At 36.6% G+C, this 12929-nt stretch overlaps 1 long non-coding RNA gene and 1 pseudogene across 1 annotated transcript; both read right to left on the bottom strand.

The window, feature by feature from the left end:
• Positions 1 to 5889: 5889 nt before the first annotated feature.
• On the bottom strand, positions 5890 to 7562 carry LOC113072773 (uncharacterized). The gene is made up of 4 exons (XR_003280338.1): positions 7416 to 7562; positions 7146 to 7200; positions 6454 to 6552; positions 5890 to 6372 (listed from the first exon to the last, which is right to left on the bottom strand). It is a non-coding gene; the product is annotated as an uncharacterized LOC113072773 (long non-coding RNA).
• Positions 7563 to 10001: 2439 nt separating this feature from the next.
• LOC113072748 (potassium voltage-gated channel subfamily V member 2-like) lies at positions 10002 to 12929 on the bottom strand (annotated as a pseudogene).

Raw genomic sequence — 12929 nt, 5'->3', positions numbered from 1 at the left:
TTTTATAAGTTATTATTCAACAATCTGAATATGGAGCCTCATTGAGGTCCCCATATCTCTGGATCTGAATGAAAATGAAAATGAAAACTACAAAAGAAAAGTTTATTAAGAACTAGAATCTAAAATCATAGTGTGATATATTTTAATGCTTCTTAATTTATAGGCATGCAAACTTTGGGAAAATAATACTTATGGCACTCAGACAGTCATGTTCAATGCAGTTATTGTTTTGACCGAAAGAAACAAAGATACATTTCTAATTTAAACACTGTTTGTTCTTCAGACATTCCTCTTTAAAAGAAAAGAAGGATCATATTTATGTAAAGTGTGTGAAAATGTGTACAATTGAGCAATTTATTCCTGGAGCAATATTGAAATTCCAATATCTGGAAGTGAACCAAATGAAGATGACAAAAGGAAAGTTTGTTAAGACCCAGTTTGTAAAAGAGCATAAAGCTATCTTGAATACTGTTACTGTTAGCGCAGTGGTTAAGACAAATGCCTTTGGTGTGAGAGACCCGGGTTCGAATCCACTGTGAGACACCAATGTGTCCCTGAGCAAGACACTTAACCCCTAGTTGCTCCAGAGGCGTGCGACCTCTGACATATATAGCAATAAATGTAAATGTTATGTAAGTAACAGACATGCAAACATTGGAGAAAAAACTTGAAAGGGGCTCTTTCCCCATTTTTGAATGATCAGTATTGGTACATGATGCAACAAAGATTGCTAAAGTCAACTGATTTTCCTAACAGACCTACCAATCTCTGAGTAAAAATAACATCATGATGCTGGCACCTTTCTGAAGTCATTTTTAACCCCCTGTAATATGGCTCTAAATCTCAGGTGAAAACCCCCCTCTACAAAAGAGTGGATTATTTAGTAAATGTATCTGTGATATTAAATATTTTGGCTTTCATCACTATGCGTCTTTCTTCAGGAAAAAATATTAGCAAAATCAAAAATTTGAGCCGTGGCCTCTGGTAATGTTTTATTAGTGACATCTGGAAGTGTCAAGTGTCTGTGTGATTGCTTTAGTGAGTAAAAATCACTTGCACTCTTGTCTTTTGTTTTTGCAGCCAAGCAAAGCCACACACTGATGCACTCAGTTACACCATATTACCACAGACACTCTTTCTCTTCTTTTATCTGGTAAATGTGAAATATTAAAATATACTTTGCACATGTTATTCAGATATCAAGATTGATATTAATATGCATATGCATCTCACTCAGTTTTTCTTTGATTGTGGTTAAACATTGCAAGCAGTGCTATTTCCAGATATTATTTAATGTGTTACGTGTGTGTGTGTGTTTTAAAAGAAATTGCTGACAATGGCTGCATTTATATGATCAAAAATACAGTAATATTGTGGAATATTATTATAATTTAAAATAAGTTTCTATTTGAATATATTTTAAAATGTAATTTATTCCTGTGATGCAAAGCTGAATTTCAGCATCATTACTCCAGTCTTGTCACATGATACTTCAAAAATCATTCCAATTTGCAGATGTGAATATGAATATTAATATGCATTTACATATATCAATGTAAAAAATTGTTGTGTGACCTTTCAGTGCTATTTAAGATTATGATTTTGCAAAAGATTACATATACGATTATTTTTTCTTAGTTCATTTCCTTTTTTGAACATTTTGTTTAATAATCTGGATCTTTACCACAAAGCTGCAGAAGTTCTGACTGCATTTGTTCATGTGTGTGCAGGGAAATACAGCCTCGGCTTTGTCGGAATGAGCCGAACCACCACGTCTTTGACAACATCACTTTGTCAATGGTACAGTCTAAAAATAATCTGTTGTAATCTGAGCCATAGTCCTGTCAATCTTTCTCAATCAATTTGAATTGATTTTATTAGTGGTCTCAAACCATCCAGCACCACCAACAGCTCAACGTTGATCTTACAGTCAGATTCTGTTTATAACTTTTTTCCATATCGACTAAAAGCAACAATTATTATTATTATTATTATTTTTTTATGCATCCTGCGACAAGTGCTGCATTTTTTAAATGCCATCTCAAGTTAATAATAGTCAAAGTTGTCCAACTTTTGAAAAGTGTCTTGAGACCCCATGGGACCCTGACATGGGAGCACCACAAACTCAAGCCCTGTAATTGCAGCTTTTTTATGTTCATATTATGTTAAATAGAACTCAACAATTTTGTTGTACCATGCTGAGGGATGAAATAGACACATGTAATTAATTTGTACTTAACTGAACTAGGGTCCATGTTTATGTCTGTATGTTGGGCAAACATGTATATATGAAGTTTGGGGAAGTGTTAAATGTGAAGTTTGCATTTATTTGATCAAAAATACAGTTAAACCACTCTGAAATTATTATTACAAAAAAAAAATATATATATATTCTATTTGTATATAGTGTACTGTAAAATGTATTTGATTCTTGTGATCAAAAAGCTGAATTTTCAGCATCATTACTCCAGTCTTCAGTGTCACATGATCCTTCAGAAATCATTCTGATATACTGATTTGCTGTATTTTTATTTTTATTTTTGTGTTGAAAAGTTGTGCAGCTTAATATCCTTTTGGAAAACGTAAAAAAAAAAAAAATTTTGAATAGAAAGTTCAAAACAACAGCATGTATTTGAAATTGAAACCTTTTGTAACATTCTATTACTGTCTAGTATAAGATTCTAGAACGTATCTTAAATGTTAACTGTTTTGCATCCTTGCAGACTAAAAACTAACTGACTGGTATAGTAGCTAGTTTTTAATTCTGATTTGCATATTTATAAGATCAATAACACTGATTGGATGGAGACAACCACACAAGCTGTTTTAATAACTGCATGTCCATCTGTGAAAACGTTGCCATTTGTATAGTAGTGCTTGTGTTGCTGGCAGATGCCATGTTTTTGTGTTGTCTTCCTGCACATGGTGTTCTCAAACACACTTTTGTGGTGCAGACAAAACAGGAAAGTGTCTGACAGTTTTAATTCAATGTTACCACATGGAAGAATTAGTTGTGCTGCGGGCAAGCCACCAGCCTCAATGTTGTGAATGTGTATTTGTCTGTCTCCACTCGTCCAGGGGTTTATGAACTATTATGAGGCCGCTCTGAGGGCCTTCGTGCAGCGAGTCCACTCTTGAGTCTCGGGGGTCCGGAAGACTCCTGTTATTCTCCAGAGTGCATGAGGGTTATAGTGATAATAAAATGCAAATACACTCACCTAAAGGATTATTAGGTACACCTGTTCAATTTCTCATTAATGCAATTATCTAATCAACCAATCACATGGCAGTTGCTTCAATGCATTTAGGGAAGTGGTCCTGGTCAAGACAATCTCCTGAACTCCAAACTGAATGTCAGAATGGGAAAGAAAGGTGATTTAAGCAATTTTGAGCGTGGCATGGTTGTTGGTGCCAGACGGGCCGGTCTGAGTATTTCACAATCTGCTCAGTTACTGGGATTTTCACGCACAACCATTTCTAGGGTTTACAAAGAATGGTGTGAAAAGGTAAAACATCCAGTATGCGGCAGTCCTGTGGGCGGAAATGCCTTGTTGATGCTAGAGGTCAGAGGAGAATGGGACGACTGATTCAAGCTGATAGAAGAGCAACTTTGACTGAAATAACCACTCGTTACAATCGAGGTATGCAGCAAAGCATTTGTGAAGCCACAACACACACAACCTTGAGGCGGATGGGCTACAACAGCAGAAGACCCCACCACTCATCTCCATTACAAATAGGAAAAAGAGACTACAATCTGCACACGCTCACCAAAATTGGAAAGTTGAAGACTGGAAAAATGTTGCCTGGTCTGGATTTTTGTTGAGACGTAAACCGAATGAGAACATGGATCCATCATGCCTTGTTACCACTGGTCAGGCTGGTGGTGGTGTTGTAATGGTGTGGGGGATGTTTTCTTGGCAGATTTTAGGTCCCTTAGTGCAAATTGGGCATTGTTTAAATGCCACGGCCTACCTGAGCATTTTTTCTGACCATGTCCATCCCTTTATGACCACCATGTACCCATGCTCTGATGGTTACTTCCAGAAGGATAATGCACCATGTCACAAAATTTGAATCATTTCAAATTGGTTTCTTGAACATGACGATGAGTTCACTGAACTAAAATGGCCCCAACAGTCACCAGATCTCAACCCAATAGAGCATCTTTGGGATGTGCTGGAACGGAGCTTTGTGCCCTGGATGTGCATCCAACAAATCTCCATCAACTGCAAGATGCTCTCCTATCAATATGGGCCAACATTTCTAAAGAAGAACATTTCTTTAAGATTATGATTTTGCAAAAGATTACATATACTATTATTTTTTCTTAGTTCATTTCCTTTTTTGAACATTTTGTTTAATCATCTGGATCTTTACCACAAAGCTGCATAAGTTCTGACTGCATTTGTTCATGTGTGTGCAGGGAAATACAGCCTTGGCTTTGTCGGAATGAGCCGAACCACCACGACTTTTTTTTTTTTTTTTGATGCATCCTGCCACGAGTGCTGCATTTCTTAAGATGCCATCTCAAGTTAATAATAGTCAAAGTTGTCCAACTTTTGAAAAGTGTCTTGAGACCACATGGGACCCTGACATGGGAGCACCACAAACTCAAGCCCTGTAATTGCAGCTTTTTTATGTTCATATTATGTTAAATAGAACTCAACAATTTTGTTGTACCATGCTGAGGGATGAAATAGACACATGTAATTAATTTGTACTTAACTGAAAGAAGAACTGAAAGAATGCTTTCAGCACCTTGTTGAATCAATGCCACGTAGAATTAAGGCAGTTCTGAAGGTGAAAGGGGGTTAAACACAGTACTAGTATGGTGTTCCTTATAATCCTTTAGGTGAGTGTGTATCACATTTAATTGAGTCCTGACCTAGATTGAATAAAAATAAAAAAATAGAAAGGTATTTGCACCTTCTTCCCTAAATTGCTAATTTATATTTTACAATTAGGACTTTCTCAAAATTCTGAACTTTTTCTCAGAATTCTGAATTTATATCTTGCAATTGAGTTTATATTTTGTATTTCTAACATTTCTCAGAATTCAGAGTTTATATCAAACAAATTCTGAATTTATATTTAGTAATTCTGTATTTTGATTTCATAATTCTAACTCGCACCCCCCTTGCAACGGCCCTGGGTGTCTATGTTAATAAGATCATGAGTTGTTGCATTTGTTCAACATAGATTGAATGAGTATCTACAAAACAACTAGAAAAATATTTTTTTTCATATTATGACATCTTTAATGTGTATGCTATAGGATCCAGAGTGATGGGCCTCTTCCGGTCCCATCCGATGGCTCTCTGACACTGAAGGCAACCCTTTCTGTCCCCTCAGTGCTGCTTGTACATGTTTGTGCCCAGTCTAAGGAAGGGCCCAACCAGGTTAGTGCTAATATGACATAGCAGTAACATTACAGCCATCTCATTTTAGATGCATGTTGCACCAAAAGGTTACATTACCAATCAGAGGTTTGGATATACGTGACTGACTATTTGTTTCTTTGGATCTAGAATTACAAGGGAATAGTTCGCCCAAAAAAGACAATTTGCTGAAATCGTACTCATCCTCAGGTCACCTGGGACGTAGAGGAGTTTGTTTCTTTATCTGAATGTATTTGGGGAAATGTAGCATTACATCCCTTGCTCACCAATGGATCCTCTGCAGTGAATGGGTGCATTGGTTTGGCCAACATGCAAATTGTCTGAACACAATTTTGGACTGTTTATCTGATGCTGCAATAATTTATACAACTATTTTAAGTCTGCACAGCCTCTGTTTGCCATATTTGTATTCATCATGCAAACAGGACAATCCACAGGTATATATGAGATAAAAAAAAAAAAAAAAAAAGATGAATGGACTGGATGATGAATTTTTGAACAACAACTTTAAATTTTATTTACAGTATTTCCTTGTAAAAATGTAATATTAAATGCTGCCATCAGACTTTGAACTACCTGGACATTCAAAATGACAAACTGTTAATCCCGATTTCTTTTTATTAATAAATATTGGTGTGGATGTTTACCGAAGTGGAACTATGATTCAGTGTATTTTCAACATTACATTGCAAGCTTTACATCTTCTGCATCGCATTATAATCAGAGATTCTTCAATGAAAGAAGAAACTGAGTCAATCGGAGGAAATTTATACACATTTTCATGTATTCAGTAATTATTTAACACAATGAGGCATTAATCGGACATGATCTATTTGAAAACAGTGAAAGGTGTAATAAGGGCACTGTAAAACCAAAGTGGCAGAACACAAGCATTACTCTACGATCTTTACAACAGAAATTATACAGATGTCATTTAGAGCAGCTCACTTCAAGATTGTGTCTTCATTAGCTGTTGGATAAAAATATTTAGAGTCAGTACTCATCAATTTGCAGAAGAGTCAACTATTTAAATGTCAAGAGAAAACCTCACCTTCTGCTAGCTGCTTAGCAATGCGTTCCTTCTCCTCTCGTACCTTCTTCTCTTCCTCTTCTATTCTCCTCTCCTCCTCCGCAATTGGTTTCAGATTATCTGGAGCAAAAAGAAAAAAACTTTTAACTAAAATGCAAGGTCTTTGAGTATAGATTGTTTTTTGGAGACTTTCAACAACAGATATAGCAGCATTTTTAGTTAGAACCTTCTTTCCACCATGGAATTAAAAAAAAAATAAAAATTGTAATTACAGATTACTTTTTTCGTTGGAATTCTGAGGTTACATCTGGAAACTGTTATTTTTTCCAGACATGGAATAAATGATAATAATAAAAAATACATTCTTGCAATTCTGAGGTTAAAAAAAAGTTGCGCCATTTTTTTTTTTTTTTTACTTTTTGTTCCATAGTGGAAACAATCTTCCTTATTTTAACCAAGAATTTTCTTTCATTTAATTTCTCTAAAAATTAAATACACTATTATTATATGTAGTGCATTACTACAGAAACATGCACTTTATAGTTGTGTTAATGAACCTTTAAACAAATCAATGTGACCTCCATAAGCCACCTGCAAAAAAAAGTGTGTGTGTTTGTGTAAAATATTGTCTGTTAGAACATATTTTTTAACACGTCCACAGAACGTCTTTTGAACACCAGTCACAATATTTCAGAAGAACTTTCTGTTTTTACCATATCTGCGCTTTCCGTAGAGAATACCAACGAGCAATGCAGACCATCTGGCTGTCTGAAAGACAAAATAAATCGAATTAATATCCATAATTCTGTCTTATTAACAAGAAATCTAAGAAATATCTTGACTTTCAGCATGCAGGCCATGTCAACACATCACAGTCCGCTCTGACCTCGGAGAGAAGCACGACAGAAATGAGGGAAAGAGACGCCTTTCTCCGTTTAATATCAGTCATAAACATCCTGAATAATGGATTTATGAATACAAACCTTAATCAGCGGTGAGACTTGAACTGGAGGAGACATTTCCTTGCGTTTAGGACCGCGCTCGGTCTGCAGAGGTCAGAGAAGCGTAAGCACCACGAGAAGAAGAAGTGACGCTTATCAGCGCTCAGTGACGTCACAGTGGCGCCCCTACAGGCCTGGGGACGTATTACAGGAAGTTTCTTTTAGGTCTAAACCACTGATCTAGGATGTCCCTCCCAGGTCCCAACTAAGGTTTCTTCCTCGTTTATGATACAAAACATCTTGGGAGTTTATTGTCAATATTTTAAACTATATATTCGCAAAAGAATCTCAGTAATGCAAAAGAAAATAATGTTTTGGGAAAGAAAATGAAAGGATTGAGAAAATATAAATGTGCTTTTTGCAAACAAAAATAAATAATGGCAAAATATAAATGAAAGCAATAGGGAGCCCCTAAAGGGACCTTTCCAAAAAAAAAAAAACAGTACACAAAAATACACCTGCACACGAGAAACTATCGCATGCTCACAAGAAACTTTCACGTAAGCGTGAAAAAGGTTTTGCATCCACACGCAGTTTCAATTTCTGGTGTAAGTATTTTATATTAGCATTAGTATTCTACTGACAAATTTGAAGAGCGCACTGTTGAATATGATTTCTTTTGCTCTGGCACAAAACCGGCCGCGTCCTCTAAGATATACACTGCTCTCACCCAGAGAGTGTGCACACACTGCAGTAGAGAACTTTTGACGCTCTAGCGGTTAATAAACAGAACTGCTTGCGTCTTGCGGGAAGAACATTGTAGCCGGAACTACTTCTCTCTGTTTATGTCTATGAAGAATCACAAAGGTACTGGGTTACTCCTTCGCGGTACCCCCGAAGCAATCTAAAATAGTCTGAATATAAACACTTATTATAGATGTACCCTAGTGATTCAGGACAAGCTAAAAACACGGTTTGGAAAATGGATTCATGGTGTACTCGCTTATTATGTTCATTTTTCTACATTTTGAACACAAACAAAGTTACGGACCGCAGCTCTGATTGGTTGCTTTTTACCGGGGGCGCATGACTTTCTGCAAATGGCAATAGGACACTGGGAGGAGCCAGAGGAGCTTGATTTTTTTCACAGATTATCTGTCTCATATTCTACTGTCAGGTCATAATGACAGGTTTAATAAATATGTAAAAAATATTTTTTTACAAAAGTTCCCTACAGCACCTTTAAAGGGATAGTAATAATTGAGATTGTAGGTAGAGTATCAATGGTCCACTTGAGTGATAGGTGGCAGTAATGCACTTATAAATCTTCGATCCACCATAAAGCAAGAAGAAGAAGATGCCTTACTTGCCTGTATGAGAACGCGTACAACAGGACGCAATCAGTAGAGTTCCAACGTATCCATTGCTAACATGAATCTCTTCTCTCACTCAAAGTGTCCTTGTGTGTGCACTCAAACTGTGTTCTGTGTGCTGGAAATTAATTCTTTTCACACATGGACTAAACCTTGTAAAAAAGTTATCAACCAATCAGATTTGAACAACTAACTGATGAAAATGGCCCGTGAAATCTAATTGGCTGAGATTTTATCGTGAGCATGTGATACTTTCTTGTGTGTACACAAAGGTTTCTTGTGCACCATGCAAAAGTTTCTTGTGAGCATGCGAAATCTGTATAATTTTGCATAAATAAATTAGTCATAGCTAATAATTTATTTGCAATGCTGCTTTTATTTAGCTCTTCAGTCAAGCGTGAGCTTGCAATACTGTTTTTTCCCTTTCGGTTTCATGTTTCTGCGTGATTTAATAAAAGGAAATGATCCATTCACATGCTTCTGCTCAACAATGGTGCCATGATCAGTTGTGATCTGCTTCTCAGGCCGATGACAAAAATTTAATGTCATATGACAAATGGTCTGTGCAACATCGCTTCAAGTTGAACACACCTATTGCCATAAAGTGTAATGCACATAAGAGTGAAGCACAAAGGAAAAAAAAGGTATCGCAAACTCACACTTGACTAAAATAAAAGCAGCTTTGCATATAAATTAGTAGCTTTGGCTATGGTAAATATGTTACAAAATCATTGCTTTTGTTTCATTTTTTTTTTTGCAATTATTTATTTTTGTTTGCAAAACTTTTTTCTCACAATACTTCATTTCTTTTTCAATTCATTATTTTTGTTTGCAAAAAGCACATTGTTTTCTTTCTGAATACTTTCATTTTCTTTTTCAAAACTTAAATTCTTTTGCAAATATATGTGGCATTAATTTGACTCCATACCTTTGGAACAAGAAGTGTTGTGAAAAATGAACTGAAAATGACTTGTATGGTCTCAAAAACAAATAACAAACAACGAATCGCTGGGTTTTTGGTTGCTAAATACAGTGTTAATTCAGTATCCACACGTCATGGGAACTCTATAAATTAGATTAATCTTCTATTTTTGTTCAGTCAGGTCAAACTCAAAAGGCCAGGTAAGGTACAGTAGAACGTTAACTGTGAAGATAATGCAGGCTAACATCAGTGTATTGTGGCTAAATGTGAGATAAAAATTAAGAAAAAACTTGATGTCCAAACATTAAAATGTAGGCTACTTTAATGCTGTAGTATAACTTTATTGTCAAAGAATTATACATGTCATGAAAACTAAACAATTGATAAATCACCAGGAACAAGATGTGAGGAATAACAGACTGTAAGTATGTACCACTTGATAATTTAAATCTGTGTTATTTATTACTTGTGTTTTAAAATTTCAGTTGGCACTTTTACATAAGAGGCTTTTAAGAAACTGATCTCATTCAGACAAGATTCAATCGATTGCATTAGTCTCTACAAAACATTAGTGTCATTAGTTTCAATGCAGCCACACACTGTGAGTTTCTTCTTGGCTCTCAGGATGAAGTTAACCTTCCCTCTGTTCTTCATGTTGGAAGTATATTCATGAGACTTCAGTTTGGCATAGTAATCAGAGAACTTATTAAAGAGCATGGAGATAGGAAGGCCATTCAAAATGATCCCAAAGGAAATGCAGGCAAAGGCAAATAGCCGCCCCAAAAGGGTCTCTGGATACATGTCACCATATCCTACAGTAGAGATGCTAACCTGGAACGAGAAAATATTGGTAAAGTGATAAAATTATAATTCTCTCATCATTCACCCAACCTTATGTGAAAGTGCATGGAGACCATAAGTGGTAAAGCAATTCTGAAGATGTATAGTAGCTTTGTGAGAGAAACTTGAAACTTCCCCATTCACTTTCACTGTTATGGAAAAGAGCAATTTGTTTAGAGACGTTGTATCAAACATGTATGGGTCAAAATTTATAATGTTTCTTTTATGCAAAAAAATCATTAGGATATTGACTAAAGATCATGTTCCATGAAGATATTTTGTACATTCCCTACCGTAAATATATCAAAACTTAATTTTTGATTAGTAATATGCATTGCTAATAACTTAATTTGGACAAATTTAAAGGCGATTTTCTCAGTATTTAAATTTTTTTGCACCCTCAGACTCCAGATATTCAAATAGTTGTATCTCAACCAAATATTCAGATCAAACCATATATCAATGGAAAGCTTATTTATTCAGCTTTCAGATTGTTTATAGTTTAAATAAATATAAAAAAATTACACTTAAGACTGGTTTTGTGGTCGAGGGTCACATATCTATTGCTAAATATACATATTATTCATACAAATGCTTAAGTAATTTTAGAGCTTAGGGATACATGACCTAATTATGTCAAACGCAATGCTTCATGAGTGGCCAATTCTTTTGGTACAATTTGCTTGGTACGATTCTGATTGCTAGAGATTTATTTACAGAATTATGGGTAATGTAGTTTTCCATGAGGAATTCCACTCTTAAACATGATTATATGTAATATAAAATGAAATGATAAAATTTGGAATAATCTATACTGATCGCTTAAACATTAGCATACACTGTCAATTAAACAACCGTGGAGCTCACAGTAAGTCTTTCAAAACCAATTCCCCTACAGAGAAAATGATTGGTATTTTACTTCCAGAACCCACCACTCTTTAAATATCTCCTTTTCTATTTTCCACAGAAATAAAGAAAGTAATTCTGGTTTTAAAAGACATGAGAGTAAGCAATTCAACTAAATTCAACACAATTATATCATATCTGCATGATAAATAGAAATAAAGTTTACTTACAGATGCCCACCACCAAGAATGTGGAATACTGATGAATTTGGTTTGAGGGACGTCGTGTTCAACAGTATAAACCATGGCGGAGAATGTGAAGATCCCCATGGCGATAAAGAGGAAGAGACATCCCACCTGCTGGTAGCACTGCCTCAACGTGAAGCCAAACGCTCTGAGCCCCGTTGAGTGACGCGCCAGTTTCAGAACACGAAAAATACGCATGAGTCGCATGATTCGTAACACTTGTCCCACCTTGCTCACCTGACCAACAGTCTCCACGTCAGCGGTTTGTTTCCTAGAACCAAAGGTCTCAATGCTTTCAAGAGCAAATTGGAGAAACTGCGGCAGGATGGCCATGAGGTCAACCGTGTTCAGAATGCTCTTAACAAAGCAACCGATATCTGGGGTTGAAACTAGACGCAATAGGTACTCGGAGGTGAAGAAGGTTATACACAGAGTCTCTACAAGCTCTCCATATGTCTTTCCGCTAAACTCGTTAGCAGATGCCATGTTCTCCATTTCGTCTACCGTAGTCAAAGTCATGGTAACCAGTGACACCAGCACAAACATACTCGAGGCGACCGCCATTAATTTAGCTGGTATCGAGGAGAACGGGTTTCTCCATGAAGCTCCAAATCGAGCGTCTCATCTTGCCTAGGAACATGTTATCAAACGCGTCCTCGTTTTCTTCGATTTCCACCTCCTCCTCCAGTTCCTTCTGAACCTTGAGCTGTTCGCACAACTCATCATGTTTCTCCTCAAGGAGGATCCGACAGCACCGTTGCGAGTATTTGATCCGAACGCCCCAGTAATTGATCTCTTCCAAGAAGTTCCTCGGACAAAGCTCATCCTTGATCCACAGCACGCCGGTCCTGTAGAAGTTGAAGATGCTGTTGAAGACGTCTGGATCTCGGTCGAAGAAATACTCATTGTCCTTTACAATGTAGTCGTCACAGAGTTTCAACTTCATGTTGAGGTCTGTATAGGTTGCAAGACGTCCAATTCTGCTCTGTGGGTATCTTGCTGCCATTTTGTAGGTGATACAGTAGGACTTTCCACCAACGTTGAGGTTAAGCATGCAATTCCTGCTGGGTGATGCGTTTGCAAACCACAGTGTTGGTTCCGAATGCATCTCAACCTCCTCATCATCACCAAAGATTTCATAGATATCCGTCTGTAGTTCGCCTAAAGAGCTCCACTGTTTTAACAAACACTGTTTAGCGAACGGAGCAGTGTCGTCTGTTGACTCAGAGGTTGCTAGTTTACAGTTGGGAAAGAGGCTCTGTCTCCTGTTTCTCTGAAAGTTGAACATCCTTTCAGTCCTCAGCTATCCTCCTCGAGGAGGATAGCTAGT

This window comes from Carassius auratus, chromosome 5 (assembly GCF_003368295.1).
Source record: "Carassius auratus strain Wakin chromosome 5, ASM336829v1, whole genome shotgun sequence".
Lineage (NCBI taxonomy): Eukaryota > Metazoa > Chordata > Actinopteri > Cypriniformes > Cyprinidae > Carassius > Carassius auratus.
Note: the sequence above shows the minus strand (reverse complement) of the source record. Positions and strands in the feature narration are given on the sequence as shown.